The sequence below is a fragment of the Mirounga angustirostris genome, unplaced genomic scaffold (assembly GCF_029215605.1).
Source record: "Mirounga angustirostris isolate CCGP_5_RB_7025 unplaced genomic scaffold, mMirAng1.0.hap1 SCAF_5, whole genome shotgun sequence".
NCBI lineage: Eukaryota > Metazoa > Chordata > Mammalia > Carnivora > Phocidae > Mirounga > Mirounga angustirostris.
The window spans coordinates 110,237,873-110,260,984 of NW_026991713.1; the positions used below are offsets into that span (position 1 = coordinate 110,237,873).

Consider the following 23,112-nt stretch of genomic DNA (forward strand, 5'->3'; position numbering starts at 1 on the left):
GAATGGTTGAATATTGAGGGTGGGAATCCTGGAACAGATGGAACCACAGAGGAGGAAGCCCCAAGTGGGAATATAAACTCCTCTCAACCCCTCAGCTGATGGAAACTGCATATGTTGGGCAGGCTGCAAGAAGCCTAAAAGAAAGCAAAAGCTAGAAGGTTGAGAGACCTAAGCAGAGATTCCAGCTGTGGCCCACTGTAGAGCAAAGAACATTTAGAATTTTGAAACCTACCAAGTAAACATCTCAGAGTTATTTTGAAACCACCAGGGGGCCTTGACTTACAAGTAAGGATGATGTCCAGGACGGACGGGTTGACCCTAGGAGTAAGGAAAAAACCCAAATAGACCTGCCCTAAATACACGTTAAACCAAGCCTCCACAAGTTAAAGTAGATCAGTCAGGAATTTAGCTGCCTGCTAAAACAAAAATCAATACTCTTCAAGGAATAGAAGAGATCCCAAAGTGTTGACAATGTATCATGTACAATGTTTTATATATGATTTAAAAATTACTATATATTTGAAGAAATGCAGAGGCATAACCCAGAGTTAAGAGAAAAATCATAAAATTGTACTCTGAATGACCAAGATGTTGAAATTAGCAGATATAAATTTTAAGGCAGCTATTATAAATATGTTCCAAGAAATCAGAGGGAAAGATGGTCATAATGGGTGAACAAATAGGGAATCTCAGCAGAGAAATGGAAACTATATTTTATGAATACAAAAAAAGGAAGAAGAGGTGGATGAAATTCTAAAGCTGACAAGTATATGAAAGAAAATCCTAGCTGACCTTCACAGCAGATGAAGATGCAGAAGAAAGGGTCTATGAATTTGGACACAAATCAATGGAAATTATCCAATCTGACAAAAATCAAAGAAGAAACATCTGAAGAACAAAGACAAAAAAGACCTAAGAAAGTCAAGGGAAAAGGTATAGCTGGATAGTTTTTGAGGACTTCATCCAAATGTAGGATTTCATTAATTCAGTTGGCAAACTGTCTCTCATGTCTCTCAAACTTTCTCAAACAGCTCTCTTAAAACTGATTCCAGAAGACCTCACTTCCTGGATGAATAATTCAGGCCATCTTTCCACTCCCTTCCAACCCTATGAATGAGAGCATTATCCTTGTTGATCCAATTCAAACTATCCTCAATGAAAGTACCCAAAGTACCCAAGAAGCATATACATTTCCAGAGGTGGCTTCCTGGTTTTATCAATGAAACTATCCTACTTCCCCAATAAGGTAGGGCACTCTATAAAAATCTGTTGAATGAGGGATGCCTGGGTGGCTCAGTCAGTTAAGTGTCTGGCTCCCGATCTCAGCTCAGGTCAGGTCATGATCTCAGGGTTTTGAGTTCAAGCCCTGTGTTGGGCTCCCTGCTGGGTGTGGAGCCTGCTTTTAAAAAAAAAAAAAATTGTTGAATGAATGATGGCATAGTCTAAAGGGAAAAAAAACATGGGAAATTGAGAGCACTACTGAGAAAGTGGCTCATTTTATTGACTACTGATTCATAGAAAATGGAGGTTTCAAAGAGATCAAAGAATTCACGGAGTTGGAATAAGGCAGTAAAGGAACTGGGGGTGGGGGAAGGTGCTGCTCAAAGAGAGAGCAGATTTGAGAAGCAATGCACTTACAGAGGATGACAGGGTGTAGGGCTTGTCTAACCAGTTCCAGTCCCTTTAAATGAACGTAGCACATCCAAACAGACCCAGGAGAGGAGCTCATAAAATCAGCTTGCAAGCATCACTTCTTTATCTCCAAAGCTAAACTCTTGATTTCCTCCCCAAACCTGCTCCACCCCCATCTTGGCAAATGGCACCTCGAACTGCTTAGTCATGTCCTATCAGAAACCTGGAAGTAATTTTTATTCCTCTCTCTCCTCACCCCTACATTCAGCCTATCAGGAACTGCTGGTTCTTCTATCTCCACTGCTATCAGCCTACTTCAGGCTGCCATCATCTTTGTCCTGAACTATTGAAATAGCTACTTATTAGATTTCTCTGTTCCCCACTCTTGTCCATTTTCATCTTTTCTCTACACATTATCAGTGACCATGTAAGCATACAAATCAGATCAGTTCTTTTCTATTTATTTTTTTAAAAAGATTTTATTTATTTATTTGAAAGAGAGCAGGAAAGAGCACAAGTGGGGGGAGGGGTAACAAGTAGGGGGAGCAGAAGCAGACTCCCTGCTGAGCAGGGAGCCCAATGGGGCTCGATCTTAGGACCCTGGGATCACGACCTGAGCTGAAGACAGACCCTTACCCAAATGAGACACCCAGGTGTTCCATCAATTCATTTCTGTTGAAATCAATAGCTTCCATCCCAGCTAATGTAAGATTCACCTTTTTTTTTACTGCACAATCAGAACCCCGCCTCTTCCCCCAATCTCACTTCTCACAACTCTTCATCTTGTTTATTGTGTTCTATCCACACCGGTATTGTATATACTAGCACTAATAGGGCGAGCTCTTTCTCTTCTACCCGGGCACCTTCACAGAGTATGTTTTCTCTCTTGAGGGCACCTGGGTGGCTCAGTCGATTAAGCGTCTGACTCTTGATTCTTGACTTTGGCTCAAATCATGATCTCAGAGTCGTGAGATCGAGCCCCGAGTTGGGCTCCATGCTCAGCAGGGAGTCTGCTTGAGATTCTCTCTCTCCCTCTGCCCCTCTCTCTGCTTGCACTCTTTCTCTCTCAAATAAATAAATCTTTAAAAAAAAAAAAAGAAAGAAAGAAAGAAAAGAAAATGTTTTCTCTCTTGGAATGATCTAGTCTCATCAGATGACTGATGCCTTTTCCTTTGAGTCTCTCCTTAAAGGGCTACTTCCTCGGATATGCCTTCCTTGACCTCCCTTTCTGAAGTTGCTCTCCTCGGGCAACTGTTATTCTCCAACACAGAACCCTATTCACTTTCCTGTATTTATGCCAATTTGGAATTATGTATTTTTTTACTTGTTTATTTACCATCTTCCCACTAGAGTATAAATTCAGTGAAGCCAGAATCAGAGCAATTTTATTCAGTACTATTTACCTAGCTCAGGACCTTTTATATAGAAGTTCAACAAATATTTGATAAATGAATGAATGAACGGAAACATCTTGAGAGTTCCTTTAGACCTTCTCCCACTTACTGGCTCCTCGAGTGGACCTTGCCTTCAACTGATTTCCTTCTTCTCTTCCTCCCCACACTGATCTAAGAACAGGGACCTCAAGGAAGTATAGCTGTAAGAGTAAATTCCTAATGTAAAATGCTGGGGAAGGTCTTTAGAAACAATTTTAAATAACTTTAACTTAAAATCATGATATGAATTGTAAGGCAAGGAACTACATACTCAATAACATAGTGCAATATTCAAACCTAGTAATTGGTCTTGTGCACCTATATTTTAGCAAATCAGCATGCAATGAAAATGATAATACAAACTAAAGATAATATCCAACAAACTAATCTTCAGTTTGTAGTCTAAAAAAATATTATCTTTACATAGAAAATTAGAACAATTATTATGTTCATATTTCATCTCTTAGTATTACTGAGGTCACAGACACTAATTCCAGGTTTTAGACATTGAGAAATTATATGTTCTACCCTATATAAGGGAATATGGTGCTACTGACTCACTGTTAATTGAACAGGCATTTGCTTTGTTTATTCAGCTGTGGTCCTGGTTTGGGTTACTCCATCAGTCCTTTTCTTGAGTTCCTTTCTAGCCACAAGAAGACACTGAGAAGTTTTTATTCTTATGGAAATTAGGTGAACTATAAATTTTAATTTCATTAGCACCATGTTTTAAACAACTTAGGTAATATTTGAGCACACAGGTCAATTTGTCGTGTGTGTGTGTGTGTGTGTGTGTGTGAGATTAACAAATTGCAAGTGGCTCACCTTGGTACAGTATTTCTAATTCCTATCCATTCCCTAAGTGCTATCCTAACCATATTCCACCCTCATTTCATTTAAGTGGTTTATGATGTAAAATTAAAATTGAAAGGATATCATTTTGGGCGCCTGGGTGGCTCAGTTGGTTGAGCGACTGCCTTCGGCTCAGGTCATGATCCTGGAGTCCCGGGATCGAGTCCCGCATTGGGCTCCCTGCTCGGCGGGGAGTCTGCTTCTCCCTCTGACCCTCCCCCCTCTCATGTGCTCTCTCTCATTCTCTCTCTCTCAAATAAATAAATAAAATCTTTAAAAAAAAAAGGATATCATTTAATATTTTTTGAAGCATAGGAGTTTTGAACTAATTATTTTACAGTTGACAGTTTATACACATTTTATAAACTAAATAGTAATTTAGAATATAAATAGTGTAAGCCTGTCAGAAATTATTATAGCTAGAAAATCTTCTTATAGTGTTTCTTGTGTGTGTGTATGAAATCATTTCTTGCGCACTTAAATTGTAGTACATATTTTATTTTTATTTTTTTTTTAAGATTTTATTTGTTTATTTATTTGACAGTGAGTGACAACAAGAGAGGGAACACAAGCAGGGGGAGTGGGAGAGGGAGAAGCAGGCTTCCTGCTGAGCAGGGAGCCCGATGTGGGGCTCGATCCCAGGACCCTGGGATCATGACCTGAGCCAAAGGCAGATGCTTAATGACTGAGCCACGCCTGTATGCCTGTAGTACATATTTTATATTATCACATTTAACTCTCAAACCACCCTGCAAGGCATGTATTAGCATTTGATTTTTACAGAGGAGGAAAAGGGGTGTATAGAGGGTAAGTACCAGGCCAAATGTCCAACAGCTGATACATCCACCCAAGATGGGAGCCCATTTGTGTCAGGCTGCAAAGGCTATGCTCATGGCACAGTGAGAGTTCTACCTAATTTAACTCAACATGTTAAAATCTCAGTGCTCTGAAATGTACTGTTCTAATTCCTGAGTTCTGCAATTATATGGCCTCGCTTAGCACACATTATAAATTTTCAGCTGGAGTAAGTCTGCCACTCAGAAGTAACAGGAAAAGGTTACCAGCAGTTCCATTATGTAACATTATACATTTGTGAAACTAAAATAACACAGGAAATAATGTAACTAAGGTTTGGTAAAAATTTGACCTTGCAAACAATTTTAATCTCCTTTCTTAGAATGTCATTTTTTCAAGCACTTTCAAAGAAGTAGCTTCTATTTGAAAAGAGACCCATGTGGACACATTTTTTTAAAAAATACATGTAAAGTAGCTTGAATTCTTTTTTAAAAAAATCTATCTAGAAACAAAGGAAAAGCAGAGGGCTCCTCCCAAACATCTGAACTCAGCTACACAAATACAACTAGGGCTCAGAGAAACTTGCCAACCTCGGGGGGGGGGGGGGGGCGGCGGGGGCGGGGGGCGGTGAGAGGGTTGAGGGGGGGTGGGGTGATGAGGGAGGAACGAAGAAAGGAAGTGAAGGAAGAATTCCTAAAACCAAGCTTTAGAACAACTGAAGAGGAGTCTGAGTAAAAGTTCCAGTTCAAAACACTAACCACAAGAAAAACCTGATGGAGAGAAGACAGAAGAAGACAAACATAGCTGGGGGTTTTTTCTCTCCCCTAAACACTCAACCAACTGTTCACCACAACAGTTGAATCCAGGATGAGCTGATGGTGGTGGTATCTGCTTGAAGCTGATGTTTTGTTTCTTTTTCTTTAGTTGCCAAGCAGCACATTCACCTCAAGGTTCTTTCCCATTACCCTCAAGGTTTATATTCAGGTCTATATGCTGGATGTTTATTTGTTCTAAGACATACACTTCTATACCTTAGTAGCAATACAAATGTACAGGGGTTAAAATGTTTTGTGAAATTCTAATATTCATGTTTTCCCTTTATGAACATCTATTTCTCCCCACCTTTTTCTCTTTATGAATATAAATGTTTTGTCCAAATAGCTAGAACCTTGATAATAGGAATTCTTTTAAGTTAAAGAGAAAGTCAAATTACAGTTCAAAAAGACAGACTGCACACACACATTTTTTCTCCTTTCCAAAATCTTACTGAAATGAAATAAAGTGTATTTTAAAATTACATTAGTTACCTATTGTTGTATGCAAATTATCTCCAAACTTGGAGGCTTAAAACAACCAACTGTTTTTGAATCTCAGTTTGTGTGGGCATTAAGGAGCAGGTTAGCTGGGAGTTTCCAGCTTAGGTTCTCTCAGGAGGTTGTAACCAAGATGTCAGAGGTGGCTGGGGGCTGAAGTCATCTGAAAACTTGACAACTTAGAGGCTCCACTGTCAAGCTCACTCATGGCTTTGGGCAGGAGGCCTCAGTCCCTCACCATGTTAGCCCCACTACAGGGCTGCTCAGTGGTCCTCCTGACATGGTACCTGGCTTCCCTCCATGAGGGCGACCCAAGTGATAAAGGGCAAGGTGGAAGCCACCATATCTTTTATGACCTAGCCTTACAAGTCACACGCCATCATTTCTGGCACCTGCGGTTAGTCACACAGGTCAACAATGACACAGTTGGAAGAGGACTATGTAGGGATGGGAATACCAGGCTGAGGAGATCACTGGGGACTATCCTGGAGCCTGGTTACCACAAAAAGATAAATCCCAAACAGCAAACTAAAAGGCAAATTTTAACCATCAGAAGATTATATGTACAAATGTATAGAGACTTTTTGGGGCACCTGGGTGACTCAGTGTTAACCCACTGAGTTGTCTGCCTTCAGCTCAGGTCATGAACCCAGGGTCCCATGTCAGGCTCCCTGCTCAGCGGGGAGCCTGCTTCTCCCTCTCCCTCTGCCCCTCCCCCTGCTTGTGCTCGCTTGCTCTCTCTCAAATAAATAAAACCTTTAAAAAAACCCAACTATATGGATACTTTTTGAATGATAGAAAGCAAATGAAACTCTAGAATATTTAGAGATAAATAAAAATAAGAATCCTGGATATAAAAACCTAGGGATGTACACAGATTAAGACTCAGAGGAAAATATAAAACCCAGAATATGGGGAAATGTATTGACTAAACATTCAACTCAGATAATTATGAAAATTCATATTAATTTCAGCTTTTTACCTGACATAAGAGTTTTCAAAAGTATTTTTGAACAGGGATACCTGGGTGGCTCAGTTGGTTAAGCATCTGCCTTCGGCTCAGGTCACAATCCCAGAGTCCTGGGATCAAGTCCCACATCTGGCTCCTTGCTCAGCGGGGAGCCTGTCTCCCTCTGTCTGCCACTCCCCCCCGCTTGTGCTCTCTTTCTCTGACAAACAGATAGATAAAATCTTTTAAAAAAAAGTATTTTTGGGGCGCCTGGGTGGCTCAGATGGTTAGGCGTCTGCCTTTGGCTTGGGTCATGATCCCGGGGTCCTGGGATCGAGTCCCGCATCGAGCCTGCTTCTCCCTCTGCCTCTGCCTCTCTCTCTCTCTCTCTGACTCTCATGAATAAATAAATAAAACATTTTTTTTAAAAAGTATTTTTGAACAATAAAACCAAAAACTTTCTATAAAAAGGCCACAAAATAACAAAGCTTTTGTAAACCTGATCAAGAACAAAAGAGAAGAGGCATATAAGAACTAAAACTAAAATAAGTCAATCCATAAGTTATCAGAAATAATAAATCATTTTTTTAAGCCATAATGTTTTGTGGTGGCTTGATACACAGCAACAGATAACTGAAATACACAGCATATAAACCTTGTCAATCCAGGAGTTGTGGTTGAGTCAGCAACATCTTGGCCAATTAGAATGATTGGCACATATTTTTTATAATAGGCACCAAATAGTAAATATTTTAGGCTTTATGGGCCAATCTCTGTGCACATACTCAATTCTGCCATTGTAGCACAAAAATAGCTATAGACAAAATATAAATGAATTGAATGGCATTTTCCAATAAAACCTTATTTATAAAAACACAAAGGAGACTGGATTGGCCCATGGCTATCATTGCTAGTCCCTCAATTAGAGCACCGCATTTCTCGGCCACAGGGTCTGGTTCACAGAAGGGGACATTATACAATCAGACTTAATGAGACTCAATTCTAGGACTTTTGAGTCTGTTGAGAAGAGAAAATCACTGTTTTTGCTGTGATTGTCACCTAGACAAGGGAAGCTTGGGTATGCTGCCAGCCATCTTGCTTCTGTGAAAGGATCACGGCCTAGCATTGAGGAATACATGACCAAGAGTTGGAAAGGGCAACCTGTTAACAATATTTGAAATCCTGGATCCAAGTGAGCCTGAAGCTACATCTACCACTAGACTTTCCAAGTACTTGAGTCTATATATATATATAAAATTTACTTAAGTCTATTTGACTTATTTATCACTTATAATCAAATAAGTCATTTACTTCTTTATTCCTTCACTTACTCAACAAACATTGATTGAGTCCTCCTACACCCCAGGCACTATGGAGCTGGGAACATATCAGTGTATAAGGCAAATGAGTTCCCTACTTTTATGGAGCTTATATTCCAATGGAAAAAGTCAGGCAATAAATGTGTTAAATGAATAAACATTTCAGTTTCAGATACTGTTAAGTACAATGAGGAAATGAAGCAAGATGTGATGGACAGTGGTTATTTGGATAAGGTGATTAGGATAAACCTCTGTGAGGAGAGATCAGAATGATGAGAAAGAGCTGGATACAGGAAAACTCTAAAGAAAGAGTATTCTATATAGAGAAACCAGCAAGAATAAAGCCTAAAGGCAGGAATAAGCTCAGTATTGTTAATAAAGAGTAGGAAATCTAATGTAGCGAAAGCATGATGTGTAAGGCAGAGGGTGATGCAAGGTGAGATGGAAGGGGTAGATGGGAGACTCAGCAGGCCATCAAAGAGTTTGGATTTTTTTTCCTAAGTATGATGGGATGCCACTAAGGAATTTTTTCTTCCTGTCTTTTTTTTTTTAATTTGTCAAGTCATTTGCAAAAGAAATGACATGAAATGTATATAGTAAGTTGCTAAGAGAGTAGATCTTAAAAATTTTCATCACAAGAAAAAAACTTGTAACTATGTATGGTGATGGGTGTTAACTAGACTTAGTGTGGTGATCATGTCACAATATAGACAGGTATTGAATCATTATGTTGTACACCTGAAACTAATGTAGTATTCTATGCCTACGTATATTCTGTGGCTGCTAGGGAAAGAGGAAGAATGGAGCAAAGACTGCTATATTCCGAGACTGTCATAGCAGTCCAGGTAAAAGATGAAAGTGGGGTTGGGGCCAGCATGTGAAGTGATGCAAATGGTGAGCAGTGGTTGGATTTGGGATGCATTTTAAAAATAGAAAAAAACCCACTGCTTAACAATGGGTTGTGTTGAGGAGGGGAGACTGAGAGAGGAACGCATTGTGATTTTTAGGTTGTGGAAGAAACAGTGATTGGTGCACTAGCTGAGAAAGGAATGACTATAAAAGCAGTGGATCTGGGGAAGAGGCTGAGAACTGAATGTGATTTTGGTTTAAGGTTGAAATGCCTGTGAAATATCCAAGTGGATATCAGCATAAGCATCTGAATACTGTAGCTAGGAGTATGGCAAAGACATAAATGTGGGAATCATCAGCAAATATGTTGTACTCAAAGCCATGAATGTAGCAGAGAGGAGGGTTGAAAAGTGAGCTCTGGGCCTGCCAGGACATTCCACATTTAGAGGCCAAAATGAGGAATAGGAGCAGTAAAGAAAACTAAAGTAAAGTAAAGAAAACTAAAAGGCCCATAGCTGATGACGTGGGAACAAGACCAGAAGAGCATTGTGCGCCAGATACCAAGAAGAGGAAAGGATTCAAGGAGAGATGGTCAAGTATATAATAACAATAATAATAATAATAATACTGAGACAAAAAGAGAGGATTGCCCATTGGATTTGGCAAAATGGAATCTCCAGTGACTTTGGTACAAGTGGTTTCAGTGGCGCAGGTTGGCGGCCGGGGGGGGTAGGGGAGGAGAGTAGGGGTAGGGAGAGGGACAAAAGAGGAACGGGAGGCTAGGAGGTAGAAACAATGAATCTAGGCAAGTTTTTCAAGGAGCTATAAAGAAGTGTCTTGTTTAACTGTGAGATTGTGCCAGATGTTGCAAGGACTCTGGAATCCACATGGTCATAAAATTTTGGAAAGAAAATAGAGATTTTTAGGAAATGGAAGAATATTTTAAAATAGGAAATTTTACTAAGAACAGGCTGCAGAAGTTTCCTATTAGTAGTATTCAAACGAAATTCCAGAGTTCTAACTAGTAGCTACCAGAAACTCAGAGCAAACGTCATTCTTTTTTTTTTTTTTTTTTGAGGTTTATTTCTTTATTTTTAGAGACTGAGAGCATGAATAGGAGAGGCAGAGGGAGAGAATCTCAAGCAGACTCCATGCTGAGCACAGAGCCTGACAAGGGCCTCAGTCCCAGGACTCTGAGATCACGACCTGAGGCAAAACCAAGAGTCAGATGCTTAACTGACTGTGCCACCCAGGTGCCCCAAGCTAACATCATTCTTAATGATAAAATAGAAATATTAAAATAAGAATCAAATCAAGAATGCCTAGTAACACTACTGTTATTCCACATTATTCAAGAGTCTTAACCCATGCAATAGATGCAAAAGATGAAATGAAATGTAATTTTTGAAAAGAAGAGAGACTTTCACTATTTACATGCTTTAAGATCGGTGGTGTGATGATGCGTGTGAAACAACTAGTTCTCTGAGTGTAATTTCCAGCATGAATGTTGGTTGATGTTTCGTTTACATGAATGAGTAAAACAAAAGTGAAACAACTTGTCCTAACCATACTTATTGGTCCATGATGTGAGCTAATTCTTATTAAATCAAAAATAGTTTTTAAATATTGCCAATTTTTTTGTGCTATTCACAACGTAATGACTATGACATGATGCATTTTTCAGTTTAATCTCCATTATTAACATTTTTCTCCATTACTTTAAGTCTAGACAATTAACAAAACAATAAGTCAAGACCTGATTTGTAGCATTTACTGATTTTTGTGGTGTAAATATTCTCCTCATGATTGCTTACAAGCTACCAATGTGAACACATTCAATAGGAAGTTGGTGGAGATACACAGTAGCATGTTATTATAAAGAATTTCTATTGCACAGGAATGCCTGGGTGGCTCAGTTGGTTAAGCATCTGCCTTCAGCTCAGGTCATGATCCCAGGGTCCTGGGATTGAGTCCTGCATCGGGCTCCCTGCTCAGCAAGGAGCCTGCTTCTCCCTCTGCCTGACGCCCCCCTGCTTGTGCTCTCCCTCTCTCTCTTTCTCTCTCTGGCAAATAAATAAATAAAATCTAAAAAAAAGAATTTCCATTGCACAGAAACATTAGAAATAAATAACTTTAAGAGTAGAGATAAGTAGGGCACCTGGGTGGCTCAGTCCTTAAGTGTCTGCCTTCGGCTCAGGTCATGATCTCAGGGTCCTGGGATGGAGCCCCACATCAGGCTCCCTGCTCAGAGGAAAGCCTGCTTCTCCCTCTCCCACTCCCCCTGCCTGTGTTCCCTCTCTCACTGTCTCTCTCTCTGTCAAATAAATAAATAAAATATTAAAAAAAAAAGAGTAGAGATAAGTAAAATAATTAGGACACGATGAGTATTGAATATCTATCTTTGTTTTTCATATAATCTATTTAACTATAAAGTTATGCAACTTAATATTTAATAATGATTATGTTTAACAATCAGCTCACTTAATATTTAATAATGATTATGTTTAACAATCAGCTCACATAAAAAATGGACTTTCACAGGCTGGCATAAACTGGCTCTAGCACACCCTATACTTGTGTTCAAGAAAAGCAAAGAAAAGCAAGTGAAAAACTAAAGGAACCAAAGAAGATTCAGTTAAATTGGCTGGATACAAGATCAATGAATGTAGAGTAAAAACCATTGATTCACAATGTCAACAGGAACAATAAAATAACTAAGAAAAGCCTAAGACATACCAAGCAAGGCATAGGTCAAAAGATATGTAAAACTTTACAGTTTTACACTTTAAAAGACATGAATGAATTAAGAGATATATCTTATTCCTACCTAGACATATTTAATATCGTAAAGATATAAGTTGTCTCCAAAGTAATCTATACACTAATACAGCCTCAATCAAAATTTGAACAGGATTTTATAAAGACACTGACAAGCTGATTCTGAAGTTTGTTGGAAGAGAAGGTGCCTTTGAATGAATTTTTGAAAAAATATGGTCTCCTAGATATAGAAACATTCTATAAGAAATTGATAATTAAAATAATGAGATTCTGGTAAAGAAATATCAAATATATGGGTGAAAGAGAAGAAAGAATTCAAAACGTTTCATTTGTGTTGTAGTGCATGAGAAATGAGGCAATTCAAATCAGTGGAGAAAGGAGGTGGTGCAAATTATTCATTCTATGATTTACTAAAAAGTTTTAAAACTTCTTATCTCACATCAAACAAAAAAAAATAATTCCAAATGCCTAAAAGAGGTTAACATTAAAGAAGGAAATAACTTTAAAGAAATACAGGAAGTTATTTTTGTATTCCTAGCATGGAAATATTTCCTTAGCAAAACCCAGAAGTGATAAAGGAAAAGATGGACAGATTCTTAAAAACTTAAAAATTTTTAGATAACAAGAAACCCATAATTCAAGTCAAAAATTAAGTTACAGACTGAGAACAAATATTTGCTATAACATAGTAAAGGATATGTACTAACAATATATCAAGAGGTCTTGGTGATAAATAATAGTAGTCTTTAACACACCACTTACATCAAAATCACTAAGAAAATAGTGTCTTTGAATTGCACATTAGACCTGGACAAAACAGAGATATAGGGAACATTCCATCCAAAAGCAACAGAATACACATTCTTTTCAAGTGCACATGGAACATTCTCCAGAATAGATCACAATATTAGGCCACAAAACAAGTCTCTCAATACATTTAAGAAGACTGAAATCATACCATGCACCCTTTCTGATCACAATGGTGTGAAATCAGAGATCAAATCACAAGAAAAAGAACTGGAGAAAAAACCAGAAACACATGGAGGCTAAATGACATGCTACTAAACAACCAATGGGTCAATGAAGAAATCAAAGAAGAAATCGAAAAATACATGGAGACAAATGAAAATGAAAACACAGCAATCCAAAATCTTTGGGACACAGTGAAAGCAGGTCAAAGAGGGAAATGTATAGCAATCCAGGCCAACCAACCTCAAGAAACAAGGAAAAGCTCAAATAAACAATCTAACCTTACATCTGAAGGAGCCAGAAAAAGTAGGACAAACAAAGCTCAAAGTAAGTAGAGGGAAGGAAACAATAAAGATCAGAACAGAAATAAGTGATATAAAAGCTAAATAAAAAAATTAGAGGGGCACCTGGGTGGCTCAGTTGTTAAGTGTCTGCCTTCGGCTCAGGTCATGATCCCAGGGTCCTGGGATCGAGCCCCACATCGGGCTCCCTGCTTGGCGGGAAGCCTGCTTCTCTCTCTCCCACTCCCCCTGCTTGTGTTACCTGTCTCGCTGTGTCTCTCTCTGTCAAATAAATAAATAAAATCTTTAAAAAATAAATAAATAAATAAATAAAATAAATAAATAAAAAAATTAGAAAAGATCATTGAAATCAAGAGCTGGTTCTTTGAAAAGAAAAAATTGATAAATCCTTAGCCAGACTCCTCAAGAAAAAGAGAGAAAGGACTAAAATAAATAAAATCAGAAATGAAAGAGGAGAAGTAACAACTGACCCCACAGAAATACAAAGGATTATAACATTTTATATTACATAACAATTACATGCCAACACACTAGACAACCTAGAGGAAATTGATACATTTCTAAAAGCATACAATTTTCCAAAACTGGTCCAGGAAGAAATAGAAAATAGAAATAGAAAATCTGAACAGACCAATTACTAGTGAAAAAAACAAAAAGCAAAAAACAAACCAATAATTTAAAAACTATCAAAAAAAGGGGGCACCTGGGTGGCTCAGATGGTTAAGTGTCTGCCTTTGGCTCAGGTCATGATCCCAGGGTCCTGGGATCAAACCCTGCATCGGGCTCCCTGCTTGGCGAGGAGCCTGCTTCTCCCTCTCCCTCTACTGTTCCCCCTGCTTGTGCTCTCGCTCTCTCTGTCAAATAAATAAATAAAATCTTTAAAATAAAAAAAGAAAAAAGAAAAGAAAAACTACTAAAAAATAAAAATCCAGGACCAGATAGATTCACAGGTGAATTCTACTAAGCATTTAAAAAAGAGTTAATAGCTCTGAGACAGATAATACATTATATGTTAAAAAAAAAAAAAGAAGAAGAAGAAGATAGCAGGAGGTGAAGAATGAAGGGGGGTGGAATCGGAGGGGGAGACAAACCATGAGAGACGATGGACTCTGAAAAACAAACTGAGGGTTGCTGGAGTGGTGGGGGGTGGGAGGGGTGGGGTGGCTGGGTGATAGATATTGGGGATGGTAAGTACTATGGTGAGCGCTGTGAATTGTATAAGCCTGTTGAATCACAGACCTGTACCTCTGAAACAAATAATACATTATATGTTAAAAAAAAGAAGATAGTAGGAAGGGAAAAATGAAGGGGGGGAAATCGGAGGGGGAGACGAACCATGAGAGGCTATGGACTCTGAGAAACAAACTGAGGGTTCTAGAGGGGAGGGGGGTGGGAGGATGGGTTAGCCCCGTGATGGGTATTAAGGAGGGCACGTTCTGCATGGAGCACTGGGTGTTATACGCAAACAATGAATCATGGAACACTACATCAAAAACCAATGATGTATGGTGATTAACACAACATAATAATTAAAAAAAAAAAAAAGAAAAGAAATGATGGTGATTAACATAATAAAAAAAAGAGTTAATACCAATTCTCCTCAAACTATTCTCAAAAATAAAAGAGGAAGGAAAGTTTCTAAATATGTTCTACAAGGCCAGTACTACCCTGATACCAAAACCAGAGAAAGACACCACAAAAAAAGAAAACTATAGGCCAATATCTCTGATGAACATAGATACAAAAATCTTCAACAAAATATGGCAAACCACATTGAAAGATACATTCAACATACACCACAATCAAATGGAATTTATTTCAGGGATGCAAGGATGATTCAATATTTGCAAATCAATCAACATGATACACCACATCAACAAAAATGAAAGATAAAAATCATATGATCATCTCAATAGTTGCAGAAAAAGATTTGACAAAATTCAACATCCATTCATGATAAAAACTCTCAATTAGGTGGGTTTAGAGGGAACATACCTCAACATAATAAAAGCCATATATAAAAAACCCACAGCTAACATCATACATAATGGTGAAAACCTGAGAGCTTTTCTTTTATGATCGGGAACAAGACAAGGATGCCCACTCTTGCCACTTTTATTAAACATAGTACTGGAAGTCCTAGCCACAGCAACCAGATAAGAAAAAGGAATAAGAGGATCTATTTTGCTAAAGGAGTTCAACTGTCACTATTACTATTTGCACATGATACTATACATAGACAACCCTAAAGACTACACCAAAAAACTAGTAGAACTAATAAGTGAATTCAGTAAAGTTGCAGGATACAAAATAAATACCTAGAAATTGGTAATGTATCTATACGCTAATAATAAAGTAGCAGAAAGAGAAATTAAGAAAACAGTCCAATTTACAATTGCGGTAAAGAGAACAAAATACCTAGGAATAAACTTAACCAAGGAGGTGAAAGACCTGTACTCTGTAAACTATAAGACATCGATGAAAGAAATTGAAGATGACACAAACAAATGGAAAAATATTCCATGCTCATGGATTGGAAGAATTAATATTGTTAAAATGTCCATACTACCCAAAGCAATCTACAGATTCAATGCAATTCCTATCAAAATACCAACAGCATTTTTATATAACCGTAACAAATAATCCTAAAATTTATATGGAACCACAAAAGGCCCAAAGTAGCCAAAGCAATCTTGAGAAGGAAAAACAAAGCTGGAGGTACCACAATCACAGCTTTCAAGATATACCCCAAAGCTATAGTAACCAAAACAGTATGGTACTGGCACAGAAATAGACACTTGGATCAATGGAACAGAAGAGAGAGCCCAGACACTATATGGTCAATCAATCTATGATGAAAGAGGCAAGAATATAAATGGGGAAAAGAAATTGTCTTCAACAAATGGTGTTAGGGAAAACTGGACAGCTACATGCAAAAGAATGGAACTGGACCACTTTCTTACACCACACACAAAAATAAATTCAAAATGATTTAAAGACCTACATGTGAGACCTGAAACCATAAAAACCCTAAAAGAGAATATAGGTAGTAATTTCTTTGACATCAGCCTTAGCAATATTTTCTAGGTATGTCTAGAAATAAGTAAGTGAAACAAGCAAAAATAAACTATTGGGACTTCATCAAAATTAAAAGCTTCTGCACAGCAAAGGAAACTACCAAACAAAAAGGCAACCTACTGAATGGGAGAAGATATTTGCAAATAATATATCCCATAAGGGGTTAATATCCAAAATTCATAAATAACTTTTACAACTCAACACAAAAAAAACCCCGCAAACAATACAATTTAAAAAAATGTGCAGAACACCTGAATAGACATTTTTCCAAAGAAGACATCCAGATGGCCAACAGACACATGAAAAGATGCTCAACATCACTAATGATCAGGGAAATGCAAATCAAAACCACAATGAGATATCACCTTACACCTGCCAGAATGGCTAAAATCAAAAAAGACAAGAAATAAGTGTTGGTGAGGATGTAGAGGAAAAGGAACCCTCATGCAGTGTATGTGGGAATGCAAGCTGGTGCAGCCACTGCAGAAAACAGTATGGAGGTTCCTTGAAAAATTAAAAATAGAATTACCATGTGATCCAATAATTCCACTACTTGGTATTTACCCAAAGAAAACAAAACACCTGTTCAAAAAGACATACACACCCCTATGTTTATTGCAGCATTATTTACAATAGCCAAGATATGGAACAACCTGGGTGTCCATCAATACATGAATAGATAAGGAAGATGATATATAAAAATATATATAAGGAATATTATGCAGCCATAAAAAAGGATGAGATCTTGCCATTTGTGACAATATGGATGGATATAGAGGGTATATGCTAAGAAAAATAAATCAGACAGAATACCACATGATTTCAATCATACGCGGTGTCTAAAAAAAACAAAACAAATGAATAAACAAACCAAAAGCAGAACCAGATCTACAAATACAGAGAACAAACTGATGGTTGCCAGAGGGGAGGGGCTTGGGGGTGATGGGCAAAATGGGTAAGAGGAGTGGGAGGAAAACGACTAAGTCACAGGAATAAAAGGCATAGCATAGGAAATATGGTCAATGGTATTGTAATAGCGTGTGTGGGGACAGATGGTAGCAAGACTTATGGCGAGCACAGCATACACAGTACGCTTGAAACTAATGTAACATTGTGTGCCGTCTACACTCAAATTTTTTTAAAAAAACAATATACCAAGAAGTCCTATAAATCAATAAGAAAAAGATAACAACTCAAGTAAAAGAAACATCTAAGTCATCTGCCCAACGGAACTATCATGTGAGCTATGGATGTCATTTAAATGTTTCCAGCAGCCACACTCAAATTATTTAAAGCAGCATGTCTATATTATAACTGAACATATAATCAATATAAAAGTGTTAACGAGAGATTTTACATTCTTTTCCTTAGACTAAGTCTTGGAAATCTCTTGCGTATTTTATACTAACAGCATATCTCAGTTGAGGCTAGCCACATTCCCAGTGCTCAATAGCAACTCAGGAAGCAGATGGAGGAGAGCAAGTTTGAGTGCATTCATGCAACAGAACCTGTGCAGTGATTACAAATAATTATTTGAACTATAGGTACTAATATGGGAAGCACTTTTAAAAATAAAAATAGAAACGAATTTGTGGAAATCTTTATGTAATAGGATTCATATAATATAAAATCATTTTTTCGGTTTGTTTCTGTATATATGCATATGTTTCTAAATGCACTGACAATTAACTGGAAGGGTATAAGCCAAAGTATTAATAGCAGCATCCAGTGGTAGGGGATGTGGCAGGGAGTGGTTGACAGTAGGGAGAGAAAGCTTCCTTTACATAATGTATACATTTCTGCGCTAAGCACACACTAGACTTGAAACTGGAGAAGGTTTTCTTTTTAGACATGGGAAGCTCAATGAACCACAATTAAGAATTCAAAATTCTCTAGCATCCATGTTCCACAGAGCTGGTTCTCTCCATTATTCTAGTCCTTACGAATGTGCTGAGGCCACCGCAGGGAGTGAGAGCTTAGGATATGTATTAAGAAATACTGGGGGATCAGTAGTTATTTTTGATCATTCCTATCTAAACAGCTCAACATTGAGAGTAGTTCACTCCATCCAAATTTGGTATGTCATTCAACGACCTTTTTCTGAACATATGCTGGAGTGCAAGATCTCCCACTAAGCACTGAGAGAATATCAAGATACCAAGACAGGAGTAAGATGACTCATCCCACTGAGCATCATTTAAGGAACAAAGAAGTAAACAGCAAACTTAACAGCAGAGTGGTGTTGGGGTCTTCATTTCAACAATCCAAACTGTTAATAAAAGGTAAGACTTAGTTGGCATGTACTTTTTGCCGTTCCTTCACTCTTCCTCATTTCTTTTTTTAAGATTTTATTTATTTATTTGAGAGAGAGAGTGTGTGTATGAGCAGGGGGAGGGGCAGAGGGAGAAAGCAGACTCCCCGCTGAGCAGGAGCCCAAGGTGGGGCTCGATCCCAGGACCCTGAGATCATGACCTGAGCTGAAGTCAAACACTTAACCGACTGAGCCACCCAGGTGCCCCTTTCCTCTTTTCTTTGAGCCTGGAATAAAGATATGTAATATCTGTTTTCCTTGAGCAAAATTTTCTAGAAACAATGACTAGGCCATGCTTAGTTGGGCATTTCCACACTGAGTCCTTGTTCTCAAATTCTCATCTTTTAACCCAGCAGCTGACATGGGTGGTCCCAGCTCTCAATCCTAATAGCTTTACGGCTGATTATAGGTGGTTGCTGTTCACAATGGTGAGTGAGTCTAAAAGGAATCTGGGTGCATTAAAACTGAATTGCTCAGCAAGCTCTGGACTTCCCAGATTTCTTATTATATGAGAAAAAATATTTATTTAAGCCAATGTAATTAAGTTTGCCTTACAGGCAGCAAAATTCAATTTGTAATTGATATACCTTGAGAAGGAAGAGTTGTCATGTGTTAAGAAGCCCCAGGCTCTTAAGGAATTTCCTGCAAAGAGAGAAGTGACCATGGGCCAAGGATGAAAGGCCTTCTCAGCCATGCTAAGGAGATTGATTGGGTTTAATCTGGGGTGTGAGGGGGGGAGTCTCTTAAGAATTAGTTAAAAAGTGGGTGCCTGGGTGGCTCAGTTGGTTAAGCGACTGCCTTCGGCTCAGGTCATGATCCTGGAGTCCCAGGATCGAGTCCCACATCAGGCTCCCTGCTCAGCGGGGCGTCTGCTTCTCCCTCTGACCCTCCCCCCTCTCATGCTCTCTCTCTATCTCATTCTCTCTCAAATAAATAAATAAAATCTTAAAAAAAAAAAGAATTAGTTAAAAAGTGACATGACCAGGGGCGCCTGGGTGGCTCAGTCGTTAAGCGTCTGCCTTCGGCTCAGGTCATGATCCCAGGGTCCTGGGATCAAGCCCCGCATCGGGCTCCCTGCTTGGCGGGAAGTCTGCTTCTCCCTCTCCCACTCCCCCTGTTTGTGTTCCCTCTCTTGCTGTGTCTCTCTCTGTGAAATAAATAAATAAAATCTTTAAAAAAAAAAGAAAAAAAAAGTGACATGACCAGATTTGTGTTTTGGAAAACTCTGGTGGCATTTTGGAGTATAGGTCAGAGAGAGGCAAGACTGGAGTCAAGAAGACCGCACTGCTGCAACAGCCAAAAATAAATGACAAGGATCAGAGCTCTACCCCTCCCCCTGCTCGTGCGCTCTTGCTCTCTCTCATAAATGAATAAATAAATCTTTTAAAAGTATATATATATCCACAGTCTCTACATACTCTAGGTAAGCCATACTGGAAGAATGACATATTCTACTTCTGCCTACCATAGTTCTTCAAATACATATGCCCTTTCTTTGCCCTGTATCCATTCATTCTCTGACTCAACTGAGGCAACTCTGCAATATCATTTTAACTTCCTAGCTCTGGGATCTCCAGCAACCATTTCGCATCTCAGTAATAGGAAGAGACCTCGGTCTTTGTCCTTGGCCTGCCCACTGGCGCTGTGACAAAGTTCCTCCAGAGGTCTTCCTCTTCTCTTTTAGAAATTCTTTGAGTAATAGATGGTCAATTGGCCAACTCCTTAAATTCTTCTTCTTTCACAATGGCTGGCATCATGGGCCATTGTGAAATTGCCTCTTAGAATCACCCCGTAGATCACATGATGGAGATTTCTACAACTGACCTCTTGGGAGCTCATTAGAAACAACAAATTGTCCTTTGAATCATCCTATGGTTTGTCCCATTTTCCACCCTTTTTTTTTAAACATCTGTTGAATTCCTTTCATCCATTTGGAACTGTAACGGAAGCAGCAGACACCAGACCAGTAATATTTCCTCTAACCTTTTTGACTCCTTGATATGCATGTCCTTCATTCCTCTCTGCATCATTTCCACCATGACTGGCCCCTTGCCCAGCACAGTTCCTCCCCGTCCCAAGCCTGTGTCTTCCTTCCCACACTTTACACATTGCTGACCTCCCCGAGCTTCCAGATCTTTCTCCTCCAGTCTCATCCCCAATTCCTTTGTCACTTGCCTCCCTGTTGTCCCCAGTCCTCTCAGAACAGATATCAGCTCTCCTTCACATCACCCCTTCCCTTTCCAAAATGGGTGGCATATTTTATTTTTATAAAAATAGAATATGAAAGAGTAGGGGCTCCTGGGTGGTTCAGTTGGTTGAGCATTCAACTCTTGGTTTCAGCTCAGGTCATGAGATCAAGCCCCACTCAGGCTCCACGCTCAGTGGGATTCTCTCCTTCTCCCTCCACCCCCCCATGCACACCCTCTCTCAAAATAAATAAATCTTTTTAAAAGATATAAAATAATATATATAATACATATATCATATATATTACATATTATGTACATATATTATAGTTTATATATAGGGGCGCCCAGGTGGCTCAACCAGTTAAACATAAGCCTTCAGCTCAGGTTGTGATCCCAGGGTCCTAGGATCAAGCCTCACATCCTGCTCCCTGCTTAGTGGGGGGCCTGCTCCTGTCTCACCCCCTGCTTGTGCTCTCTCTCTGTCAAATAAATAAAATCATATATATATATACATATAGCTTATATATAAACTATGAAAGAATGTGGTCACTATGATTATAACATGATGTCATATTAACTCTTACATAAACGATTTAGATCATTTTTTGCTGTTATTCATGAGACTACATAATTTAACATGGGAGAATTCTCACAGAGACCCGTATGTCTTATATTATTATAATAAATTAGACTACATCGCCTGGACAGTTATTTTTCAATCTTTACATCTATAATTCTAATCTTCCCTTGCCTTCAAAAGTCATGAAATGGATATTGGTCTCCACCTGTCTACCTTGTTGGTGACTGGGAGAGTCAAATTGTCAAAATAGTTGTAAAAGCTCTTTACTCATTTTTCTTTTTTTTTTTTTTAAGATTTTATTTATTTTTTTGAGAGAGAGAATGAGATAGAGAGAGAGAGCATGAGACGGGGAGGGTCAGAGGGAGAAGCAGACTCCCCGCCGAGCAGGGAGCCCAACGCGGGACTCGATCCCGGGACTCCAGGATCATGACCTGAGCCGAAGACAGTCGCTTAGCCAACTGAGCCACCCAGGCGTCCTTTACTCATTTTTCTTAAGTAAGTTCTATGCCCATCATGGGGCTTGAACTCACAACCCTGAGATCAGGAGTCACATGCTCTACTGACTTAGCCAGCCAGGCGCCCCTGCAAAAGCCGTTTAAAAAGAGCCAAACTGTAGAACCATGATGCATTACTGTGTAACCTCTCTGACACAGCCCCTATCCTCACAAGCTGTCTCTAGTACTGGCGGACTTATTCCCACCTTATAGATAAGAAAACAGGTGGAGGGGCGCCTGGGTGGCTCAGATGGTTAAGCATCTGCCTTTGGCTCAGGTCATGATCTCAGGGTCCTGGGATCGAGTCCCGCATCGGGCTCCCTGCTCCTTGGGAGCCTGCTTCTCCCTCTGTCTCTAATGAATAAATAAATAAAATCTTTAAAAAAAAAAAAAAGAAAACAGGTGGAGATTATCCACAATCATATGTCAGACCAATTACAGAACAGGAAAAAGGACTATTTTTAGTCATTCCTGGTTTATAAATTTCTTATGTTTGAAACATATTGAGCCACAGCACAAACATACATGGAAAACACATGGGGTCTAATTTTCCTCAGATTGACTTCTTTTAGTATGGCAAAAACATTCCACTTTTTAACTCTCGGCAGCTGGATAAAAAATCTATGTATGCACAAATTAATAATACAAAGCACTGACCAAAATGTAAGGAGGATTTGTTGCATATCCTTGCTGGTTATCCTTGTGTATCATTGTTGGTTGCCCGGATACAAATAGACTCCCTCTCCTCTTCATTGGGAAGAGTCAAGGGTCTGCCATTACAGGACGCGCATTCCTACGAAGCATAAAAGCACTCATTAAAATATTAACATCCACTAAAATTATAGATGTAAGCATTTTTTTGGTAATATGTGGAATGATATGCTTCTGTGAAACACACATTGAAAATGTAAGGAAAATTAAGGATATTTTACATCTTTGAATCCCAGACCAAAGTATGCTTTACTGATAAACTCAATCATCAGTATTTCAGTGAACCGGTAAGAGAAAACCATTTCCTTTAGTTAAAAAGAACAGTCAATATCTATACTATTTTGTATTATGCAGTATTTTTCTTTTCAGAATGACAAAGGTTGCTTTACTTCACCCCCAAAAAAATCTCCATTAATCTTTTTGAAACCTTGTGTAGATAGATTATTAAATATTAATTAGATTATTTAAAAACAAGTCCCAATAAAAACAAACATCAATCTGTTTTAATAAAAAATTCTCCAGGGGCCCCTGGGTGGCTCAGTTGGCTAAGCGTCCAAC

General features: G+C 38.7%; 1 protein-coding gene across 1 annotated transcript in view; it reads right to left on the reverse strand.

The window, feature by feature from the left end:
• Positions 1-22,569, reverse strand: part of MPP7 (MAGUK p55 scaffold protein 7) — a 367,939-nt gene extending 345,370 nt beyond the window's left edge. Inside the window, exon 1 of the mRNA XM_045874225.3 lies at positions 22,501-22,569. The gene's annotated coding sequence lies outside the window, so the exon portion shown is untranslated. The remainder of the gene's footprint in view (positions 1-22,500) is intronic.
• Positions 22,570-23,112: the final 543 nt, after the last annotated feature.